At 48.9% G+C, this 24,132-nt stretch overlaps 1 pseudogene across 1 annotated transcript in view; it reads right to left on the bottom strand.

Annotated features, from left to right (window-relative positions):
* LOC308515607 (large ribosomal subunit protein eL29-like) overlaps positions 1–17,432 on the bottom strand; it is a 50,195-nt pseudogene extending 32,763 nt beyond the window's left edge. Inside the window, exon 1 of the transcript in view lies at positions 17,375–17,432. The product of the transcript in view is annotated as a large ribosomal subunit protein eL29-like (transcript). The remainder of the gene's footprint in view (positions 1–17,374) is intronic.
* Between the last annotated feature and the right edge of the window lie 6,700 nt (positions 17,433–24,132).

Raw genomic sequence — 24,132 nt, 5'->3', positions numbered from 1 at the left:
AATTCAGCCTCCCAGCTCTAGGCGCCACGACCTTCCCCAAAGTAACCACTGTCTTGAATTGGGTGTGTATCCTGCCCGTAGTACCTCCTTCATGTACCTGGTTTTATGTTTATTTTTGAAAAGAAAGAGTTGTTCAAGGGAGGATACAGAGTGTATATGTTGGTAGAGAAGGATCTTCAGCTCAGAAGAGTAGAGTTTAAGTCCTTGACCTGTTGATGCGCTACCTGTGTGACCTCGGGCTAGTCATTTCCTCTCTCTGACCCTCAGCTTCCGCATTTGTAAACCTGGATGCCTGAGGAGCAGGAGTCGGGGGATGAGACGTACCTAAGGCTTGAAATGGGTCTAATTTAATCAACTGGTCCGCAAACATTTATGGCCTAAGTTATGGCAGGTCAGTCACAAACTGCTTCCCTCCAGTGGCAAGAGACAGGTGTGGTGGATGGTTGACCCACAGTGGGCCTCATCGCTGCCCACCACCAGGGCTAGAACTCATTAGCAACTGCTCTGTCCACTTCACCGCAGTCCCCACCACTCCCTCCAGCCCACTTGTCTCTTTGACTTTAGCTACCTGCCTTCCGAGCTTGCAGTTTCTGAGCTAAGTGTGCGAGGCCATGGAAGGAGGACTCAAATCTCATCTGAATGACTGCATGAAGCTTGGGCCAGCACTCAGGGACTCAGGATGGGAATGTGGGATGCGTGGACATCAGTCCTTCTTCTGTGGCCTGGCAGTCTCTGACATGTTGGCAAAGTGGAGGGAGCTTTCTTCCTGTTTTGGGGGGTCCCCAGGAATAGTACATAGGATCCAGAGATTTGGCGGGTGACAGAGCACCAGCCTGTTGGGACTCAGAGAGCAGAGTCTGGGGCCTACCCCTAGGGGTCAGGCAGTGCTGGCTGCTTCAGGCTTGAGGGAAGGGACTCCCTTGACATCTGCCATCTTACCTAACACTCCCAAAGAACCTAGTCATTGGTCACCACTTCACAGACAAGAAACACCACCTTGTACTCTGAGTCACAGCTCCCTGTTCCACTCCCTCCGCTGGGAGCAGAGACCAGGTGCTGACTGCAGGCCCCATGGTTGCAGCACAGATCTCTGACCAAGCTCCAGGGCAACTGCTTAGATGGGAGAGTCTAGAGGGGCTCCACAAACTGCTCTGGGGGTACAAGATAAGCAAGGGGAGCTTGGATTCCTGATAGTAACCACGGTCCTAGAGCCTGCAGAGTCAGAGACATGCCTGCCGGTGTGGGAAGCAGCATTTTGTAAGGACCGCTGGGCACCAGGCACCAACATTTTCTTTGATCCTCACCTACCTCACTACCTGCTGTTTTAGTTGAGGAGCCTGAGACTCAGGGCAGACACCTTGGGTGTCAACCCGTCCTCCAGGTGCCTCTGGCACCCTGTCCTGATCCAGGGAAGGGAGGAGAGCAGAGGGGAGGCTGGGAGAACCTTTCAAAGGCCCTGCCATGTGAGTTCCGGTTAAGGCAAGCGCTTGCCTTTGCTGATCCACCTTTTCTTTGTCTACAAGACAGCGGGGTGGGTACCCTCTCAGACCCCAGGCTGAGGCTCTCAGATCTCTGTCCCATCATCCCCCAGGCCTCATGGTTGGCCGCCACTGGATTGTATCAGACTTGGCCTTTCTCTATCATTTGTCTCTTTCTCCTTCCACCTGTTTCCACTTTGACTTACTGGCCTCTTAATATATGGAGTTAGTAACTTAGTCATCTGCCACCATGCTGGGTAAAAAGTGACTCGGCTCATTCTGGCCCCCTCTCCTCCCTCACGCCTGCGTGGCCTCCTATACCTGCTCTGTTTCTCTGCTCCCCCCTCCCACCGACACACCACTGCTCACCTTGCCATGTCGGGTGTGGTGTTCAGTGCCTCGCCTGGAATGGCCTAGTCTTAGAGCAGACATGTGCGCAAGTGCTGTTATCGCCACGTTACAGACGAGGAAACAGGCCCTAAGTCAGCCGGGAAGCGGAAACATACCCGTTAGTCCCCGACCATTGCCCACGCGCCCCTTCAAGGCTGCTTCCTTCTCCACCAGCCAGCTTCCTAGAAGGACCCAGTTCCTTCTTTATTTTGAAGCCATAAAATCTAGCACTTCCTGTTTCAGCTTCAGTTATCAAGATGTCGAAGATAACCAGAGTTCCCCTCGACAGCGGGCCCAAGCCCTTGCCTGGATCACCTGAGTGTGTTTTGGTGAAAATGCTGTGTTTTAATTTTTCCTCTTCACTTAATCCTTATGATTAACGTTTAAGGTCTTGTCAGTGTCAGGAACTGAGCCAGTCTCTGTGAGTGGCCTTCGTGTATTTAACTTGTTGTCCTCTCCATTTTACAGAAGAGGAAACCGAGGCTCAGAGAGGCTGAGTAACGTTCTCAAAGTCACACAGCTGGGCAGTGGAGATGCTTTCCTGCTCAATCAGATTGGCAACTGGATTCACATTTTTTATGTTTGGAGATAAGCCCTCGGGGAACTGCGGTGTATACATTTGTTTTCAGTAGAAGCATCCATCTGTCCTGGGGGTTTGCAAAGTGATGTGGGTGGGAGGTCTCAGAGGGAGGGACCAAGCATAGCAACTCCTGATTGGGCAGAAGCATCTGTTCTCCCAGCTGGTCTGGGTCTGGACACCTGTTTTCATCAAGAAAAGGAAATAAGAGTCTTAGCAGGAAGCACCCTTAGGAACCCACAGGGTCTTGGGTTTGAATCTGCCATTTCAAGCTGTGTGACCGCAGGCAAGTCCTTTCCCTCTTCTGGCTTTCGGTTACCCTCCCTGACCACCACGGCTTGCACCGAGGGAGGGAAGGCCTTAGGGCTTTTCTAGTTCATGTGTGGCAAATTGTTGGCATGCATGCTGCCACTCCCCTGTCCTACACTCATGGTAGACATCACTAATCAACCACTGCTGTTTTTTCTTCTAAACCTCAAATTCCTTCTAAATGCAGTCCTCCAGGCAGCCGCTATCAACTCCTTAGAGTTGGCACGTAAGATTGAAGGACATCCCAGGACCAAATTAGATTTAATTATTGTGTGGACGGGGTGGAAGAGGGACAGGCCCAGGGTGGCACCCAGGGTCAGTGTCACTGTGCTTCGGAGTCTTCTTTTCCTTCGTCTTGTCTGGGAGAGCAGGAGGAACCCAGAGAGACTGCCCAGATCCCACCCCTGGTGGGGGGTGGGGACCTCTCATGGGGCTCAGAGCTGTGCTCAAGGTCAGTCCTCAAGGTTTCCAGGCTGGTCACAACCCAGGCTGAAAGTAAGAGTGAAAGGAGGAGGCTGGTTTCAGATGGTCCTGCAGATCTTGCCCCCCTCCCCACCTATAATAATAGCAGTATCCTATCAACAGTAATAATAACATTACTAATAAGAGCTATTAACATTTACCGAATATTTATTAGGCACCCAGCGACTCTGCTAAATCCTTTCTATGCATTCATACTTTTCTTTCTCTCTCTCTCTCTCTCTCTCTCTCTCTCTCTCTCTCTCTCTCTCTTTTGTAAATCCTCACCCAAGGGTATTTTTCCATTGATTTTTAGGGAGAGTGGAAGAGAGAGGGAAAGACAGAGAAACATCGATGTGAGAGAAACACATCGATTGGTTGCCTCCTGCACGAGCCCTGACCAGGGTCCGGGCCAGGGAGGAACCTGCAACCGAGGTACATGCCCTTGACTGGGAATCAAACCTGGGACCCTTTGGTCCCCAGGCTGATGCTCTATCCACTGAGCAAAACCGGCTAGGACTATGCATTCACACTTTTGATCCCTATCATAGCCCATTTTTCGAGTGAAGAAAATGACTCAGGTGAGGTAACTCACCTAAATTGCTCCAGCTGATGAACCAGTGGAGCCACTGAGGTTTGAATTCACATCTTTCTAACCCTGAAGCCACTCCCCCCCTTACCCTCTTCCCCCGCCCCTCCCCGCCCCCCCAGCTGGGTGTGGGACTGCCGGACTCTGTCCTTGCTCCTCCTCAGCTCGCCATCATCATCCCTCACTCACGACCGTGGCCCTGACTTGCCTGTGGGAAGTGGTGCTCTTCCACGCAGACCTTCCGTAGACACGAGGGTAGCACAGCCAAGGCCTCTGTCTTGCACGTTAGAAAAATGGTGATCCCTCCGCCAGAGGATTCAGTGTCCTACCTGTTCCCTGCACCTTTGCTGAGCAGGTGGCCCAGGGGAGTCAGGGTGGGTTGTTGGGGCTGATGTGGGCTTGGACTTGGGCCCCCATCCCAGATGGACCAATTCTAGTTCCTGTTTTAACCAGCCATGCGGCCCTGGGTGAGTTACTCTAATACTCCCAGCCTCAGTTTCCAGGCACCTATCCGCTGTTCTGTTTCTAAAGCGATTTCTTATTCATGAACCCCCGACTCCTTCAGGCAGCCCCGTGAAGTATTCTCTTCCTTTTGCAAAAGGGGATGTTGAGGCTAAGATCGTTCTTAACGTGTCCCAGCCTGTCCCACCTTTGCCTTTGCACCTGCCCCAACGGCCAATTGGCATCACGGCTGCTTCTCTCGATCTTGCTGAGAAATCTCGAGTCCTTTGTAATCTGATTATCCACATAGTGCCTGGCTCTGAGTATGAGTTCCTGAAGGGCAGGAAGCCCGTCTGAGTCATTCGTGAATTCCGTGTCTCACCAGGTCACACGAGTTTGAGTGAGTGAAAGGCTGCCACCCCTGGCAGGGGTTTCTGCGCCCAGCAGGGCTTGGTTTCTGTGGGGAAGCCTGCGAAGGCTGTCCTGCTGGCTTGACACCTGAGCCACCCCAGGCTGCCCCTCCCAGATCTCCACTGTGTCTTCCTCTCCCATTCATGACACGAGCTCATGAACGGTTTCTTGGTGATTGGAAGCAGGACAAGCCAGTTTTCCTATTGACGGCTCAGGCCCTTTGTTGGTGTGGGTTCCCCCAGTGTCATACCTCAGACCAGTCTTTGTTCATTTTCTTCACAAATGTACCCCCAGCACCTAACCTCAATTTCTTTAATAATAATGATGATGATGATAATGATAACGATGATAATAATAATAGCAATGGCTGTACATGGAGTAACACATCTATATATACCAATGCTTCTTGGTGCATAGTATGCACTTAATACACATTTGGTGAATAAATGACCACTTGTACATCACACCCTGCAGCTGGGGCCCAGATGAAGGTTCCCAGGAAGTGAAACCAATCTGTCAGCTTGCCCCTGTCTGGGGCAGCCCTGACTTGTGTCAGCTCCCTAGTTCCTTGGCACTGACCAGCCACATGGACTAGCACCCCAGTTTGGAGGGAGATACTGCTGCGATCTGTAGTATCTAGAGCCAGAAATGGGGCTCAGGGTGGTTGAGTCACCTGCCCGGGGTTGTAGAGCTGGTGGGCAGTGGCACTGGGATTTGAATCCAGAGCCTGGAGTCTCTCCCCTTTTGCCTCCGGTGAGGGAGGACGTGTCTGTGTTGGGGATATCTGGTCTAGAGCATCTTAATTTGTTTAATACAGTAAGCGTTATCATTCACGGGATGCCTGTATGGGGCCTGCTAAGTAAGTGTTTTCCACACCCTTTGATAGTTGGTCCTCTTAACCTCCCGCAGGTCAGGTACTGGAATCCCTGTTTTTTGTTTGTTTGTTTTTAAAATATATTTTATTGGTTTTTTACAGAGAGGAAGGGAGAGGGATAGAGAGTTAGAAACATCGATGAGAGAGAAACATCGATCAGCTGCCTCCTGCACACTCCCTACTGGGGATGTGCCCACAACCAAGGTACATGCCCTTGACCGGAATCGAACCTGGGACCCTTGAGTCCACAGGCCGACACTCTGTCCACTGAGCCAAACCGGTTAGGGCTGGAATCCCTGTTTTTTACAGGTGAGTAGAAGCACAGAGAAAGGAAGGGACTTGCCCAAGATCATGCAGTTCATAACTGGCAAAGCTGGAATTTGAACCTGGGCAGCCTGGCTCCAGAGTGTGGGCTTGCAATCACTTAATTAGATAAATTTCTGCAGGCCAGATGGTTAAACTCTTCTTGAACCTGATGGTTTCCTGGAGCCCAGCTTGGGGAAGGGATAGGAGGCAGCAATGGACTACGTGACACTTCCTGCTCCCTGAGCTGAGAAGGGCAGAGTTTATCTGTCGCCTGCACGATTCCTGGGGTAAGGGAGAGATGGAGGTAGGGAGCCCAGTGGGGCAGTCCTGGTGTCTCCAGGACCAGGGTCAGGGGAAGGCCAGAGCAATTAGCCTGGCTGAAGCCGCTGCTCACTCAGAAACCTCAGTGGTGGACGGGCCCCAGCCTCAGTCGAGGACTCTGGCCTCGGGCCTGCCCCTCCTGGGTTCTATCTCAAGCTTCCAGTGTCTTCTTGGGATGGAAAATCTCAACACGCTGGCTTGTATGGCAACTTTGCTCTGAAATTTCCTCCTTGCGCGCCCAAGTTCCTGGGCTGGCCTGCCTGCCTCACCTCCCCTGTTAGGAGGAGGATCCTTCCTTTTCCTGTTGAGTAGCTACATGATTTGAATAATCCAGTTTTTCCCAACTGGCCCCTGGCCAGGCAGTGCTCAGCTGTGTGAAGCCTCTAGCTGGGGCTCCAAGGTAGGCCTGTCAACTTCCTTGTCCCATCAGCGAGGGCAAAATATGGGGAGAACACCTGTCCTTGTTCGCTTTGTTGTGCCGGATGATTCCTGTGACAAAGGACAGCACTGGCCTCAGGCTTTGTCCCCTCACTGCCCGGAAGTAGCTCCTGGTGGGAGAAGAAAGGGGTTTCCCCTGTTCTAGGAAGTCCATGTGGGAGTGGCCTTTCTTGTCTGCTCAGTGGGTGCTGGTTTTTTGGCACCTGTCCAGGTAGAGAAGGAGAAAGCAGAGTCAGGAAGGGGGGAGGTGAGTATAGGAGCACATTCGTTCATTCATTCATTCATTCATTCAACAAACATTTCCTTAGCCCAATGCCAGCTAGGCTCAGGGCTTGGTGCTGGAATTCACAGATGGATCTGGTCCCGTTTTTGCTTTCAAAGAGCATCAGTGTGTGGGGAGATGGCTGTGTGAACAGACCCAGACAGGGTCCCAGGTGGTGAAGGGTAAAGGGAAATGCAAGAGCCGCAGGAGCAGAGGAGGCCACCTAGCCGTGCCATGGGCAGAATGACCACAAAGGATTTCTGGAGGAGGCAGCGTTCGGTCTTGTTTGTTTGTTTTTTCTCCAACGAGTATTGACTGAGCATCTTCTAGCTGATGTGGTTCCAGGTGCTGGGGGTGCAGCCGTGAGCTGCAGTCTTTCCTCCTGGAGCTCCATTGCACTGGGAGAGATAGACCATCAAGTCCTTAACTTCAGGCGGTGCTGAGCACTGGGAAGAAGATACACTGGCTTGGGCAACAGTGAGGGGCTGGGGTGCAGTGGGGCTTCTTCACGCGGCGTGGGCAGGATGGGCTCGGAGAACGTGGCCTTTGAACTGGAAAATGAGAGGAAGTGAGCCAAGCAAGTGTTCCTGGCAAGAGAACAGCCAGTGCAGAAATCCCGGGGGACGAGCAGGGGCACAGAAGGTCTGGGCGGTGCCGGGGCCAGGAGATGATGTCAGAAAGATGCGCAGGACCCTGAGCTTGTAGACATCCGCTGGGCTCTGGAAGAATGAGCAGGGGCCAGGAGAAGTAAGGGGTAGAGTGACCTCCTGGTTGTTGAATGGCCCCTTTAAAAACAGTTTGAATAGGAATGGTCTTTGGGACTTGACACTCCCCCGCCCCCCCCTCCCCAGGGACAGACCGGGTAGCTGAGCCCAGAAAGAAGTGACGCCTCCCAAGGTCACAATGGGAGGTAATGGGACTGGATCTAGGTCCCCTGCCACCAACCAACTTCTCGCCAAGATGCCCTCACAGCCTCCCTGACTTAAGGCTGACATTTATTCAATCACTGTTTGCCAAGCGTTACATACCTCACCTAGTTTGACAGGAGGAAGGTGAGACTCGGGCCTGGTGAAGGGTCATCGTTCAGAGCAGGTTCTTTAGGATTGATCATGGCCAAGTTTACTCAGAAAAATGGGGCTAGCACTATAGTAGTCCCTCTTTACCCACGGGGAACACGGTTCAAGACCCCAGTGCATGCCTGGAGCTGTGGATGGACCGGACACCTATGATCACATTTATTTTATAAAATGGGCACAGTAAGAGATTACCTACAGTAGCTAATAATGAAGTAGAACAATATTAGCAATGTACTTAATACATGTTACATGAATGGGGTCTCTCTCTCTCTCTTTCTCAAAATACCTTATTGTACTGTACTCATCTTTTCTTTTCTTTTTTTTTTTTTTTAAATATATTTTATTGATTTTTTACAGAGAGGAAGGGAGAGGGATAGAGAGTTAGAAACATCGATGAGAGAGAAACATCGATCAGCTGCCTCCTGCACATCTCCCACTGGGGATGTGCCCGCAACCCAGGTACATGCCCTTGACCGGAATCGAACCTGGGACCCTTCAGTCCGCAGGCCAACGCTCTATCCACTGAGCCAAACCGGTTTCGGCTTTTTTTTTTTTAAAAATATATTTTATTGATTTTTTACAGAGAGGAAGGGAGAGGGATAGAGAGTTAGAAACATCGATGAGAGAGAAACATCGATCAGCTGCCTCCTGCACATCTCCCACTGGGGATGTGCCCGCAACCCAGGTACATGCCCTTGACCGGAATCGAACCTGGGACCCTTCAGTCCGCAGGCCTTTTTCATTAAAGGAAGCACTCTACGGCTGTTCTTGGGCAAATTCGAATTGCCAGCATCACTACTTAGCGCTCTATGAAGTAAAAGCAGGGTTGTTTGAACAAAGCGTGGCGATACCGCTCTAGGCCATCTGGTAACTGAGATGGCTACTAAGAGACCACTGGGCGGGTGGCATCTACTACGTGGATACTCTGGACAAAGGATGATTCATGCTCTGGGCAGGCTGGAGCGGGACAGCGAGAGATTTCTTCACGCTACTCAGGATGGTGTACAATTTAAAACATATGAATTGTTTATTTCTGGAAATTTCCATTTAATATTTTCGGACTGTGGATGACTGCAGGTAACTGAAACCTTGGGAGACAAAGCCACAGTGACGGGGGACTACTGAATGCTTCTGGCTTGAAAGATTGTTGAGGCCCTAACCGGTTTGGCTCAGTGGATAGAGCATCAGTCTGGGGACTGAAAGGTCCCAGGTTCGATTCCGGTCAAGGGCATGTACCTGGGTTGCGGGCACATCCCCAGTGGGGAGTGGGCAGGAGGCAGCTGATCGATGTTTCTATCTCATTGATGTTTCTAACTCTCTCTCCCTCTCCCTTCCTCTCTGTTAAAAAATCAATAAAATATTTTAAAAAAATTGTTGAGGATTCAGTGAGCTATAATGCATGTCAACAACTTTCCATAGTGCTTGGCAAAATGTGAATATTTATTGAGCATTTTTGTTTTCATTTAAATTATTTTATGGACCCTGGGGCCTACAGAAGGATTACGCATGATCCTTGTTTCAAGCACTCACATCATTGGTCCATAATGGCCCTCTTGTCTATTAAAAATAAATTTAAAATACCTGTGAACTGTTATCCAGTACCAGGGCTAGAATGTTGACAGTAATTGGCATCGTCCTTTGGACTCCTTCAGCCCTCTCCCAGCCACCCTCCTTCCCACTATCCTGAATCGGGGGTTTCTCATTTTCTTGCCTTTTAAAATTATTTGTATTAATATTTTTATTAGTATTATTATTATAAAATATATATTTCATATATTGGTATCTGGAGTTTCTCATTCCCTTTGCCTTTTTTTGTTTACTTATTTTTTTAAATATATATTTTTATTATTTCAGAGAGGAAGGGAGAGGGAGAGAGAGATAGAAACATCAATGATGAGAATCATTGATTGGCTGCCTCCTGCACACCCCCTACTGGGGATCGAGCCTGCAACCTGGGCATGTGCCCTGACCAGGAATCGAACCGTGACCTCCTGATTCATAGGTTAAGCCACGCCAGCAGAGCCCCTTTGCCTTTTTTGATTAGTACTTACCTGTCACAGAATTTTGAGACCCATTAGAACAAAGTTTAATGAGAAAAAAAAAATCATGTAGGTGAAAAAATATATTTATATGGAAGGTTGTCATGCACAATCTCCTGAGACATTTTTTGTTCATTCAGTCTTGTATTGCTGAGATTCATCCATAATTGTTGTATTCCCCTGGGCAACTGCCACAAGTTTTATTTATGCAATTTCTTGTTAATGGCATTTGGGTTATTTTCAAGTTTTTCCTAGTGTGGAAAAGCACTGATGAATATCCATGTTCATGCTTTCTAATGAATGAATTTAGAGATTTTCTCTTGATATATACCTATGGGTGGAATTATTAGGTCATAGGGTCTATGAACATTTGTTCAGTATTAACAAGATAGGAGCAAAATGTTTTCCATGATGATTGTATCTGTTTACATTCCCACTAGTAATATATGAGAAGCCCTCATGGTCTGCATCTTCTGCAATATACAGTATTATTGGACTTCTTAATTTTTTCCAACCAGATAAGTATAAGGATTTTTCATTGTGGACTTGATTTGCAATTCCCTGATTACCAGTGAGGCTGGTTTGTATGAGTACATGTGTGAGTTCTCTAGTGGGAATGTCTTTTGCCCCTTGTTCTATTTGTCCCCCCACCTTTTTTGGGGGGACCTTTTCTTATTAATTTGTAATAGTTCTTTATATTCCTGAGTCTCATCATGTTTTGGAAATGGAAATTCTAAAATTTAATACAGTGTAATTTAACAGTTAGTACTTTGGGGTCTTGTTTAAGAAAGTGTGCCTCATCCCAAGGTCAAAAAGCTATTCACCTACAGTTTCTACTAAATGTTTTAAATGTGTGTGTGTGTGTGTGTGTTAGGTTTTTTTCCTTCACATTTAAGACCTTGATCCATCTAGTATAAGATAGAGATCCAATTCAATTTTTTTTCTGTCTAGATTCCCATTTTTTCTTATGTTTCCCAGTTGTCTTTGTTGCTGATGTATAGAAATGCAGTAGATGTTTTTGCATTTTGATATTATCAAACTAACTTGCTCAACTCTTTTTCCAATCATCTGTCTGTAGATTCTATGTAGACAATCAGTTACAAATAATGATAGTTTTTTTGTGTTTTTAATCTTTATGCTTTTAATCTTTTTTCTTACGTTATTGCACTGTCTAGGACTGGCAGTACAATCTTACATAAAAATAATGGTACAAAGTATCTTTGCCTTGATTTTTATTTTAGAGAGAATGTTCTAAAGCAGCGGTTCTCAACCTGTGGGTCGCGATTCCTTTGGGGGTCAAACGACCCTTTCACAGGGGCCGCCTAAAACCATCGGAAAACACATATATAATTACATATTGTTTTTGTGATTAATCACTATGCTTTAATTATGTTCAATTTGTAACAATGCAATTGGGGGTCACCACAACAGGAGGAATTGTAGTAAAGGGTCGCGGCATTAGGAAGGTTGAGAACCACTATTCTAAAGTTTCCGCACTTAGGATATACGTGTTACATATTTTTTATAAATTGCTTTTTTTTTTTTGGTTAGAGAAGCTCTTTTCTATTTATAACTTATTTGAGAGTGTTTTTAAAATAATAATTTGTGTTGAATTGTATTAAATGCATTCAGAAAGTGTCTTGAGATGATTATATGGCTTTTCTCTTTTAATCTGTTAATGTAGTTAATATATGTATAGATTTTCAAGTATTAAACCATTCTTGTATTCCTAGGATAAACCTAACTTGTTCATTATGTGATATTTGGTTATGGTGTAATAATATTGTGTTTAGAATTATATAAGTTTGCATGAATAAAATGTGCCTCTAGTTTTTACTTTGTATGTTGTACTTTTCTGCCTTGGAATTGCAATTATAATGGCCTTATAAAATTAGTTGGTAATATTTTCTCTTTTACTGTTCTCCTGAAATATTTGGGTAAACTTGAGACAATGTGTTTCTTGAAGTTTGATAGAAGTCACCTATAAAATCATCTCAGCCTATGTTTTCTTTGTGGAAAAATTTTAACTACTGTTTAAAATATATTATTCAGGTTCTTTATTTCTTTTTGAGTCAGTTTTGGTAAGTTATATTTTTAGGAATACATGCATTTAATCTACTTTTTCAGATATATTTTCATAAGTTTGCTTATAGCATGTTCTTAGTATTCTTTCCATAACAATTGTGTGTTCTCTCTCTCTCTCTCTCTACTCTTGCCTGAAGTTTACTGACTTTTTAAAAAAATACCATCTTGTAGCTTTTATCTCAATCGAGTCTTTGTTTCCTGTTTTGTTCATTTCTGCTTTATAGAATTTCCTTTTATTTTGGGAAGGTTTCTGTTTTTCTAAGTGTTGGACACTTAGGTACTTAATTCTTAGCCTTTTTTTGCTACATTCCACAATTTATCTATAAGTGTTTTTATTATCATTCAGTTCTAAGTAAGTTTAAATTTCTATTATGACTTTTCTTTGTTCTATGAGTTATTAGGGATATTTTTAATCTCTACATGTTTGGGGAATTGTTTGTCCTTTTAAAAACATAACTTAATTGTACCATGGTCAGAGAACGTAAACTATGTGAAACCTGCTATTTAAAATATGAGGCTTGAGCTCTGGTCAACTTTTATAAAATGTTTGAGTGTTCCTGAAAAGAATGTGTGTGTATGTACTTTGTTTCTATCATCCTGCTTTTTTATTTCAATGTATCTTGATTTTGCTGTTTTATTTTTAATGTTAATTACTTAAACATAGCAATAGCTTTCCCCCACAAAGACAAGATTAGCCTTTTCTCAGTCCCCTGGTCTCCCTCTTCCCCTTCAACCCTTATTCTTCACCAACATGCCCTTAGCCCCCTTGAGATCAGATTAAAATTATCTGGAATTTTTAATTCTGAGTTGTTTTAGATACATGTTCTTCTTGTTCTTTTCTTTGATCTGTGAATTTTGTTAACACTAAACTTTACTAAGTTATTTGGTCAGCCTTCCATGTCTTTAATATCATCTGTGGAATTTGTTTCTATACTTAAGTAGTTACTTTGGAAAAAATATGGTCTCTTTTTGTACAAACATGGGCCCTTGAACATGGGAATTATAATTTAGTACAGTGACTTTGGCCATTTCTTATAAAGTGAAGCATACTTACCACATGATCCAGCAATTCCAATCCTAAGGATTTGCTCAAAAGAAATGAAAATATACCTGTACAAAGATTCACACATAAGTGTTCATAGGAGCTTTATTTATAATACACCCCAAATGGAAACAGTTTAAATAATTTTTGCTAGCTTTTAACATTTAAATGACAGTTTAGCTAGATATAAAATTCTCAGTTCAAATTATTTTCTTTGGTACTTTGGTCAATTCAGTTTAATACTTATTCCTTTAATTGATCTGTTCTTCTGAACTTTTAGAATGTCTTTGTTGTCTTTTTTAAAACATATTGTCATTGATTTCAGAGAGGAAGGGAGAGGGAGAGAGAGATAGAAATATCAGTGATGACAAAGAATCATTGATTGGCTGCCTCCTGTCCACACCCTACTGGGGATTGAGCCTGCAACTTGAGCGTGTACCCTTGACTGGAATCAAACCCAGGACCTTTCAGTCTGCAGGCTGATGCTCTAGCCACTGAGCCAAACTGGGTAGGGTTATTTTTGTTGCCTTTAATATTCACTATAATATTTCTAGGTGTGCATTTTTCTCTCATTTGTCCTGTTTGCTATATTGGGGTCCCTTTCAAATTGAGATCTTTCATCTTTTTTTACTTCTAAAGTTATCTTTATTATTTCTTCAAGTATTTCCTCCCTTGATTTATTTTCCTTGATTTATTATCTAGATTTGGCACTTTAACACCCATCTCTCTTTTTGTTGATGCATACTTTCATACAGTAAAATGCATTGATCTTAAGTGTTCAATTTAATGTGTTTTGACAAATGCACATTACCTTGTAACCATGACCACAAAACAAGATTTAAAAAAACAATCAAAACATTTCTATCACTCCAGCAAGTTCCCTCCCATTGTCAACTTAGGAGTTCTTTATTGGATACAAGTCCTTTGTCAGCTATATGTACTGTGCATATTCTTTTATTCTTTTTTTTAAAGAATAGTTTATTGTTTTTTTTTTAAGGGGGGGGGAGAGAGAGAGAGAGAGAGAGAGAGAGAGAGAGAGAGAGACATCGATGTGAAAGTACTACATTGATGGACTGCCTCCTGCATGTTCCCCACCGGGGATCGAGCCCGCAACCTGGCCATGTGCCCTGACCAGGAATAGAACCGACAATCTTTTAGTGCAAGGGACAATGTCCAACCAACTGAGCCACACTGGCCAGAGAGCATATTCTTTTTTATTATGTGCCTTGTCTATTCAATTTCTTACTGGTATCTTTCAACGAGAGGAAATTTTAAATTTTGGTGAAGTCCAATTTATCAATTTTTTTCTTTTATGAAGTTAGGACTTCCTGCCTACCCCAAAGTCATAAAGAGATCCTCTTATGTTTCCTTCTAGAAGCTATATGAATCTGGTTTCATAATTTGGTTTATGATCCATTTCAAATTAGTGGAATAGGATTTGAGTTGATGTTTTAACTTTTAGCGGATGTTTTACCGTTTCTTGGATGTTCTCTGTTTCTTAATCCTCCCTGGCTCCCTCGGGGAAGTGTTTCTCCATCTGATACCCAAGTTCCCTGTCTCATTCCTCAGCTGCCATGCCCATTCTGCCTGTTATATTTGTTATTTCAGCTGGTTTTCCATATAGGATGTTTCCATTTGGGCCCTTTAATACTTTCTTGTTCTATTTTGTTTTGCTAATATCTTTCCTTATTTCTTTTGACTGTTTCCAGTGCTTATTTAACATTCTCAGTCCATTTGTTGAACACGGCTAATTCCAGTGGTTTCTCTAATCCGTTTGTTTCGTTTGAAGCCATTGTGCTCCTTGGGTTTCCTGTTTTTTAACCCAGGAGCTCATTTCCTGGGGGTCTTCAGCTATTCTCTCTGGCGTTGGAAAGGAGCTAAGCCTGACCCTAGCCTCTGTCAGCATTGAGCCCAAGGAAATGACAGTCCTGGAGGGGAGGCCAATCCCCCCCCCACCCCCCCACCCCAGCCCCCCGCCAGGCACCGGAAACACACAGCTCCTCACCGGGGTTGGCATCACCATTTCCCCCAGCCCTCCTAGTAACTAACTCCACAGGATTGGGCCTCATCCTCAGCATCCCAGGAAGAAGCCGCCAGGGGAGGGGGCTGCCTGTCCAGGTCCGAATCCACCAGACTGGCGATCTGGAAGGCAAGGGGTGGTGGAGTGACTGATTCCTGCAATTCCAGGTTGCCTGCTGCACTGCCCTGAAGTTACCCCAGCAGACACTTGCCATCGGCCTGGCCACTGATGCCCAAGTGAGAGCCTTGGCCTCACTGTTCCAGGGCAGTGCGTGTAGGTGTGTAAGGGGATGGGGGTGGGTGGGGAGAGGGAGGTTACTGGGAAGGCCTGATGCAAAGAGACAAGAGCAGAAATCAACCCCTATATTCTCCCACAGTATTCTCCACCGTCTCTCTACTCCCTGACCCCTCTCCTGGCAGCAGCACCCTCCTCGCCCTACACACACCAGTTTAAAACCCCCTCCTGCCTCCCCAGGAGAATCTGTTTTCCCCATCCTTTCCCAGGTTTAATGGCATTTTGCTCTATTACTCGAGGGTGGATTTGGGGGAGGAGCCATCTATCTTCGTCCTCCCTCACCGTCAGTCTTAGGGCGGAGTGCGTGCACGCGCACCGCATCATCAGCCAGAGCACAATGGCTTAGGAAGAGAACCAGCAACCTGATTAGAGATACCACTGGAGTCGGCGATATGAGAACCAACGGGCCAAGCATTTTAAATAAGCATTAGAAACATGCAGAAGGAATAAGGAAAGATAGTAGCAACATAAAACAATAAGAAAGTGTTAAATAAAACAACAGGTGGAAATACTCAGTATGAAACACTGGCCTCATCCTCCGTCTGCCCCTACCCCAGCCTTTGCACTCATCTTACAGCTCACCGTTCTCAAAATAGAGACCTTCACGGCCTCTAGACCTTTCCGTGGGCTGTTCCCTCTGCTTAAACGGCCTTTTCTCTATTTCTGCTGGAAAAATTCTTGTGCATCCTCAAGATTCCTTCCTGATGGCCCCTCCCGGTCAGTGTGATACTCCGTGATGGCGTGGGGTTCTGGAATTAGGAAACTAGGGTGTTTGGCCTGGCTCTGTGACCTTGGACAGGTCACACTACCTCTCTGGACCTTAGGCTCCTGCTGGGGGTAAGAAGAGAGTGTTGGGTAGGGCTAGACTATTCCTAGAGTCCCTATTCGCTCTGACGAGCTGGTGGTTGCTTAAGAACAGAGGTTCTGGAGTGACACTGGCCACGATCCCCGCCTGGGTCAGCACCTAATCACTATGTTTCCATGAGCAGTTATTTCAACCCGCGCAGCCTCGACGCACTAGCCTAGCGTAATGGTTAAGAGCTTGTACTTTGGACTTGGACAGTTTGGGTGCATAATCCCTACCACTAGCCTGCTGTGTGACTGTAGGCAAGTGGCTTGACCTCTCTGTGCTCAACCCCCCTTCTTCTTCTGTAAAATGGGACTGAAACTAACAGTGCTGACCTCAGAGTGTAGGAGCCCGATGAATGCAGCTATTGTTCTGCTGCTGGTGGTTGTGCCCCGTTATGCAGACTTCTCCACTCAGTCCAACAAATTCTTGATGTTTGTCTGCCGGGCACTGCTAAGGGTTTTCTCAGTTCGCTGTCTATTAAACGTTATCTCTTGACAGGTGCTCTCCATCGCCTTTTATCTTTATAACAACCTTGCAAGAGAGGGGTGACTAGTTCTGTTTTTGCAAATGAAGAATCTGCAGCTCCAGTGACCTTTGGAGGTTACAAAGCTGCATGGCCAGGACCGAACCCAGGGCCACCTCCTCCACGGCCGACGTCTCTCTGCAACACCGCCATGTTCAGAACGATTAGCCTGGGTTTGGGGATCACCGAACAAACTCAGAGGGGAAAGCTTAGCGAGATGCTCCCTACCCCCTTACACATGTGCTCCAGCTGTCTGCCTGCCCTGGGCCATGCCCAAGATGTCTTTTGTAGGTTTCGTGCAAATGTGGGCCTAGTGATGGGCCAGAAGTTAATTGAAGAGACAGAGCAAGGGTGGGTTGGACAATGAGGGGCTCAAATGACCTGGGAAAGAGAGCCAAAGGGCCTCTGGGAGAGGGAGGAGGACTCTTGGAGGACGTGGAATCAGCTAAGAGGAGGATCGAGTTTCAACAAGCCTGGAGCTGGAGCGGGAGGCCTGCAAAAGCAGATGTGGGTCTTGCCCAGAGGCAGTCCCAGAGGACGGCCCTGGGGCTGAACCCTGCCTGGCCATGTGTTCCCGTGGGTCTGGGTACATGGCTTCACCTCTCGGAGCCTCAGTTTCTTCATCTGCACAAAGGCTCCGAGTACCATTTGGTACCGTGAGGGGAGGTGGCCCGTGGGAGACAACTGGTTAGATTGGCACGCAGGAGCCTGAGATTTAATCCTGAAACTTTCCTTCCCTTATCTGCAATTTGGAAATCACATTCTCGGTTGCATGGGATTATTGCATGGCGACAGCAGGACACTTTTTTTAGTGAGACCTTCTCTGACCTGTCTATTTAAAACTGTAAATGCCACCTCTCCTCCCCCTCCCCCTCCCTGCCTTCTTTTTCTCCATCAAACTTACCACCACCTGGCATTCTATTTATTTTCCTTCTTGTCTGCTCTCCCCACTAGCAGGAATTGGGCTGTTTTGTTCAGCACCTAGAGCAGCACCTGGCTTATCGTAGGTGCTCAATAAACAGTGGTTGAACGAATGTTGGTTGAATAGCACATAGGGAAGGCCCTAGTGCATAGGGAATGTTGAGTCAGAGTCAGCGGGAGCTTAGAGGTGGAGGGCAGAGGCATGAGCGAAGCTGGGACAGGTCGCTTGGGGTGCCAAAGGCTGCCCAGGAAAGGGGCCTGGATTTCAGGGTAGTGCCTGGCCCCTCTCTGGCCACAGGCTGCAGAAGGTGAGCCCTGTAGGAGAGTAGAGCTGCGTGGGCCTGAGCACTGGGACTTCTCAAGGAGCCAAGGCTCTTGGGAAACAGGAAGTCCATGATCCTTGGTTTTCCTCTTCCCTTTGGCTTTTAAACCACTCTGATTGCCCCTACGTGGGACAAACTACCTCAAAGAAATGACCAGTGCCATCCCTGCCACCCCAAAGGCTAGGAGAAAGAGCACTGGGTTTGGAGCCAGGTTAGATCCGGGGAAATGGCCTGGCCCTGCCCCACTTTAACGGAAGGACCTTGGGCAAGTCACTTCACCTCTCTGAGCTGTGTCCTCTGTGAAATGGGTGCAGAAGTATTCCCCCGTTCACAGACTTTCTAGGGCTTTTGTGTAAGACCCGTAAGCATGTGTATCATGACCAATCGTCATTAGACGGAAGCGCCTAGATCGGAGCTGGCACCGGCAGCCCCAAGCGCAGGGCCAGGCACACAGTTGGCACTTGGAACCTAGTGATCAGAGTTGTTAAACTCAACTGACAGCAACCTGTTGTGAGGGGAGGGTCCGAGTCCCTCCGAGGAGGCCCTTCTACACGACGCCTACAAGTTTATAGATTCGAAGAGAACCTAACTTGTATTCGGTTGGACTCATAGTTTACCATGAACTTGAAACTTATTGACCCACCCTGAGCTTGTTTGCAATATTTGTTCGTTGGTGCAGACAGCTGGCTGAGTAGCTATGATGTGCTCGCTTACAATGGCAGAGAAAAACTAAACCGGGTCTAAGGTCAGATTCTGTGTTTCAAGTAACCAAAAGTCCCAGGCAAACGATAAGGGGAATTAATTAGCTCATGTAACTATGATCAGAGGTAGGCTTCAGGCCTGGCTGCACCAAGGAGCTCAAACAATGTCTCCAAAGACTCAGATTCTCTGCATCTCATTATTCGACCTGCTGAGGGGTTGCTTTATCTTCAGGCTCCACATAATGCCCTCGCCACCACCTCACACCCCACAACACACCATCCAGGTGGAGAAAGCCTCCCACCTGAACCACTGGCTGAAAGGGGAGTCGCTTCCCAAGGGAAACTGCTGTATTCTTAGGCAGGAGGAATGGATTCTGAGTGGCCATAAGTTACTGCAAATCTCCACTACAGGCATCAGAGGTGGGCAGTGGGAAGCCATAGAGACATGTGCCTTCCCGCGCACCCCTCCAGCCCCCCGAAGCCAGTATTGGTGGCAGAATGGCATTAATTACCCCTGGTTTGCAGATGAGGACACAGCCCTTGAGCACTCAGCCTCTCTGTGCAGAATCAGAAACCCAGACCGGCCGACCTGGGAGGTTGGGGGCCACTGTGGTGGAGGCCCTCCCTTCATGGAAGGAGTGCTTTGTCCAGATAGGACAGTCCCCAGGGAGGCGGCAATCACGTGACAGCCCAGGAAGAGCTGGTCGGCGTGGAGGGAGCAGCCCGACCAGGGTGGTCATGAGACAGTGTGGGCACAGACACGGTGGGAGTCTGGCAGCAGTCACTTCTCTCTCTCTCTCTCTCTCTCTCTCTCTCTCTCTCTCTCTCTCTCAGTGAGGTCAGCTGCCACGCTCACGCCAGCCTCCTGTATCTGGGGTGGCCGAGACATCAGGTCTTCCATCCGTGACAGAAGTTGGCATATGACCGTGATGGGGGTAGCAAGCACACTGGATATGGAGCCAGACAGGCCTGGCCAGATCCCAGCTCTCCCACGTGGTTGCTGTGTGACCCTGCACCTTCCTCCTCCTGTCTGAGCTTCAGTTTTCTCTCTGACCCTGAGCTGATCAATCCCACCTCACTGGGCTCTTGGGAAGCTGAACAAAAAGCTCCCAGCACATGGTAGGTGCTCCTTTAAGACCTTCTCCCTTCCCTCTTCATAGCGTCCTGCTAATAGCTGTGTGTCCTTGGCCAAGTTACTTAGCTTCTCTGGGAGCAATGATAGCACCTACTTCATAGTGTTGTGAGGAGGTAAAGCATTTAGAACTGTGCCCGGCACACTCGTTATCACTATTACAACTGGCTAACGTTTACTGAATGTTTCATACGTGCCAGATCCCTGCCCTTATCTCACTGTTTATTGTTGAATTCTCATTCTTGCAATAGTACAGTGACAGGCACGCCCCGGGATGACCCCCACTGACCATAAGAGGAAATTGAGGCCTAGAAAGGCGAAGAAGCCAGTAAGCAAGGGGGACTCTGCCAAGCTGTGCGCTTGGTTTCTTGTCTGGGGCGTAGCCCCTGCCCTGGTCCCTCCCAGGGTCATTGAGGAGATCGGTGCAATAGCAGCCAGGAGCCTCCACCGGCTGGAAGCTTCTCTGGGACTGTGAGGACCATCGTTATCCAGAGCTACCTCTGGAAGCATCAATGCGCTCCCTGCTCTGACGCGAGCAGGGCATTGACAAGCCCCCTGCATACGCCACCAGGGATGCTGCTTACGCTGGCCACCCCCCAGCAAGCTACAAGTTCATGGCCCACTTCCCCACAGTCCAGAGCCGCCTCAGTCTCCTCTTCCAGGGCCGTGTGGTGCCATCTATCGGATGGAGGCTTCCTCTCCTAGGGAAGGGCCGCCAGGGTGTGTGGGGCACGGGGGCCAGAAGCAGGGAGAGCCATGGTGGCCCAGTGTCCTGCGCGAGGACCAGCCAAAGGGGTCGTGGGGGAGGGGCAGCGTGTCCAGGATCACATAGGGGTGGTGCACAGCTCAGGGACCTGGACTCGGTCAGTCTTAGATGTGGCCTCTGGCAAGGCACCTTACCTTTCTTCTGTAAAATAGGGACAGCCCTAGCCGGTTTGGCTCAGTGGATAGAGCATCAGCCTGCGGACTGAAGGGTCCCGGGTTCGATTCTGGTCAAGGGCACATGCCCGGGTTGAGGGCTCGATTCCCAGTAGGGGGCGTGCAGGAGGCAGCCGATCAATGGCTTTCTTTCACTATCTCTCTCTCTCCCTCTCCCTTCCTCCCTGAAATCAATAAAAATATATTTAAAAATAAATAAGTAAAATAAAGTAGGGACAAGGGGAAGCCCTCCCTCCGGGGGCTGTGGTGCACATACAGTGAAATGACAGCTGGGAAGAGTGCAGTGAGTATGAGTCAATAGTAGCTGCAGGAAATCCATTCATCTACAAATACGCAATGTACACATGGCGGAGAGAACAGGTGTTCGTCCAGGTCTTGCCGGCGGCTTTAGGAGTTGACCCTTTTCTCTGGGAGACAGGAACACCCACAAATACCGCTGAATTCTGGCTTAGTTACTTCCTGGCTCTGTCACCTTGGGCAAGCCACATAGCCTCTCGGTGCCTCTTTTTTAAAAACCAGGGGCAATATTGCCTATTTCATAGGTTGTTGTGGGGTTAAATGAGTTAATATAGGCACGGTGTTTAGAACAATGCCGGCACATAGTAAGAGCTATGGAAAGGTTCGCTGTTATTAAGAATACAGAGTAAGTAAGGATTTTTCTAGAACAGTCTGAAATGTTCGCTTCTGTTGACACAAATCATTAATGTCTGGAATGCCAAGACACTGGCATCCACATTGCCTTGCAGACTGCCTTGTACTTCCAGTAAAAGCTCCCCAAATTCTTAGCTGGTTAATGGGAGACCTATCCTGCCACTGATGTGCTGTGTGACCCTGGGGAGGGCATGTGCCCTCTCTGTGCCTTCCTTATTGTGGATTGTGAGAGCGGGGACGGGAGAGCCCCATCTAGTGCCAGAGGGGGTCCTGCGCTAGGAGTGTTGAGTACCAGAGTATGAGGGGTGGCCAGCGTCTCAGAGAAACACAGCACATGGCCCCGCCCCCACCCCCTGAGCTTCCAGGCTTGGCTCGGAGCCAGGTGGCCCAGAACAGAACATGTCCTCTCCCTGGGATAGTGGAAGCCTGTGTGTCCATCGAGCAGCTTCCCTGACCTTGTTCTGCGTGGGCGCTCCGGCAACCGCAGGCCTGAGGAGCGCTGTCCCTGGGGCTGTCCTCCCCCTCCCCGCCTCCCGGCTGCCAGCTCTCCTCCCACCAGTTGAATTTGGACTGGCCCAGGCCTCTGCCCTCAAGGCCAGGCACCTCAGGGAGCCCCAGAAAAATCTTTGACTCCAGAACCCAGACCCTTGCCACTTCTGGTTCCAGCTCTGCTGCGTGGCCTTGGGCAAGAGGCAGAGCATCTGAGCTTCCACATCCTCACCTGGAAAATGGGCTGGCGACGAGGCTTGTCAACGAGACGGGCATGCAAAGGGGCTGCTCCCGACCAGGCCAGGCCGAGCTCAGGGAGCAAAGCCCTTTGTGGTCGGTCCAGGCTGCCTCTCTGTCCCCTGTCGCCAACTGTTGGCTCCTGTCTGTCTCCCTGACCTCAACCCTGCCTTGCTGCCTCCTCGCCTCTGCACATGCAGGTCCTCCTGTCGGGAGCGTCCTCTCTCTCTGTTCCTCTCACCCTCCAGCCGGGCTGTCTTCCCACCCGCTCCATGGAAGCTTCTGGCTGACCCTGGACGTTCTCTCTGTCTGTCCTTCAGGAGAAAAAGAAAGCATCAGGCTGCCTGGTGAGCTGTTTCCTCCCACGCGAATCTGTGTGTGTGTGTGTGTGTGAGAGAGAGAGAGAGAGAGAGAGAGAGAGAGAGAGAGAGAGAGAGAGATGGAGACAGACAGACAGGTATGGTTCTCGCAGGAAACACAGACCGACCCCTTTGACTGTAAGAGCTGGGACCGCTACCCCTTAATCGGATCCCCCACCAAGTGGAGGTGCACAGCAGGCCGGTGAGCCCTAGGTTCCTAGAAAGACCTTGCGGGCCTCCCGTGAGCAGGTCGGCAAATGGCCACCTGGCCGAGTGGGCAGAGAAGGGTCTGCCCATTCTCAGCTACAGCCCCTTGTCTGCCCACTTGCCCATCAGTCCATCCTCCACACCCGTGACCATAGCTGCTCGCCAACATTCATTGAACACTGACCCTGTCCTGGGCTCTGCTTTAAGCCTTTCCATGTATGAACTCATAGAATCCTTCCAACTCCCTCTGGCTTCTATTATTCCTCCACTTTGCAGGTGGGACGCCTGAGGCACAGGGGCGCGGGGTCACTGGCCCTGAACTCCCCAGCTTGAGATGGGCAGAGGCAGGATCCGAACCTGGAGCCCTGGCTCCAGAGCTCACTCTTACTGCCGCTGAGCGGCCTCTGCAGCCAGTCATCGTGGACCCCGCCACCCTTCCGCCCACCTATGGACACCCCCACCCAGGGGGCCGGGCGCCGTGCACCATGCTTCACCAGCCCGGGGCGGCCACCATCCTCAGAGCCACATCCCTGCTCTCTAGGAGCTCACACCATGGGGAGGAAGCAACACGGAGAGTCTGGTAAATTCAACCAGGTCTCGAGTGCCTCCTGGGGTTCTGGGCGCTTAGGGAGGAGCTATAATTGCTGCCGGGGCCTGGGTGGGGTGGGGCAGCTCCACGGAGCTGGGTTCGGGGTGAAAGGGTGGTGGGAGGACTTCATCGGGTGAACAGCAGGGAACATTCCAGACCAGGAACGCAGTGTGCAGAGGCTGGAGGTGCACGCGGGACAGCTGGCACCTCATCAGAGCCTTGACGACAAAATGGCCTGGAAGCAGGCAGGCTGCCACCGAGCCTCCCTGGACACTCCCACTTCTGTGTTCTGCTGACCGGCTGTCAGCAGCCAGAGGTCTGAGTTGTGCTCCATGCCCAGCACCTGGCCCACTGCCCCTGGGGGAAGTCCCTCCTTCGGTCTGACCTGCAGCCCACGCTGACCACCACGCATTCCCTTCTGGGCCCTGCACTCAGAGGCTGCCTCCTGGCAGCCATAAATAATTCCGACCATGAATGAATCGAGTGCCGGCCAACCAGGCTTGCCAGAGACACTGGGCTTGGCTGAGACAGGGGCAGGTCTCCTATCCCTGACCCTGAGCTGAAACGTTCCTGGGCCCCGTCTTCAGCCGCACGCTCTCCCTCTCCGGGGCAGCTACCGCCGCCCAATTCGGTCTTGCAGGAGCCCCCAGCCCCTATTCCATTCCCCTCTTTCCTCTCCCCCCCCCCGCCCCGCCCCGCCGCCCCCAAGAGCACAGAGGACGCTCAGCACTTCTCAGCCACAGCTCCTTGCAAGAGCCAAGAAGGCCCAGCTGACAGCCCAGAGGACTGGCTCCCAGTTG

Source organism: Myotis nattereri (assembly GCF_964212035.1).
Source record: "Myotis nattereri genome assembly, chromosome: 3".
NCBI classification, from domain to species: domain Eukaryota; kingdom Metazoa; phylum Chordata; class Mammalia; order Chiroptera; family Vespertilionidae; genus Myotis; species Myotis nattereri.
Note: the sequence above shows the minus strand (reverse complement) of the source record. Positions and strands in the feature narration are given on the sequence as shown.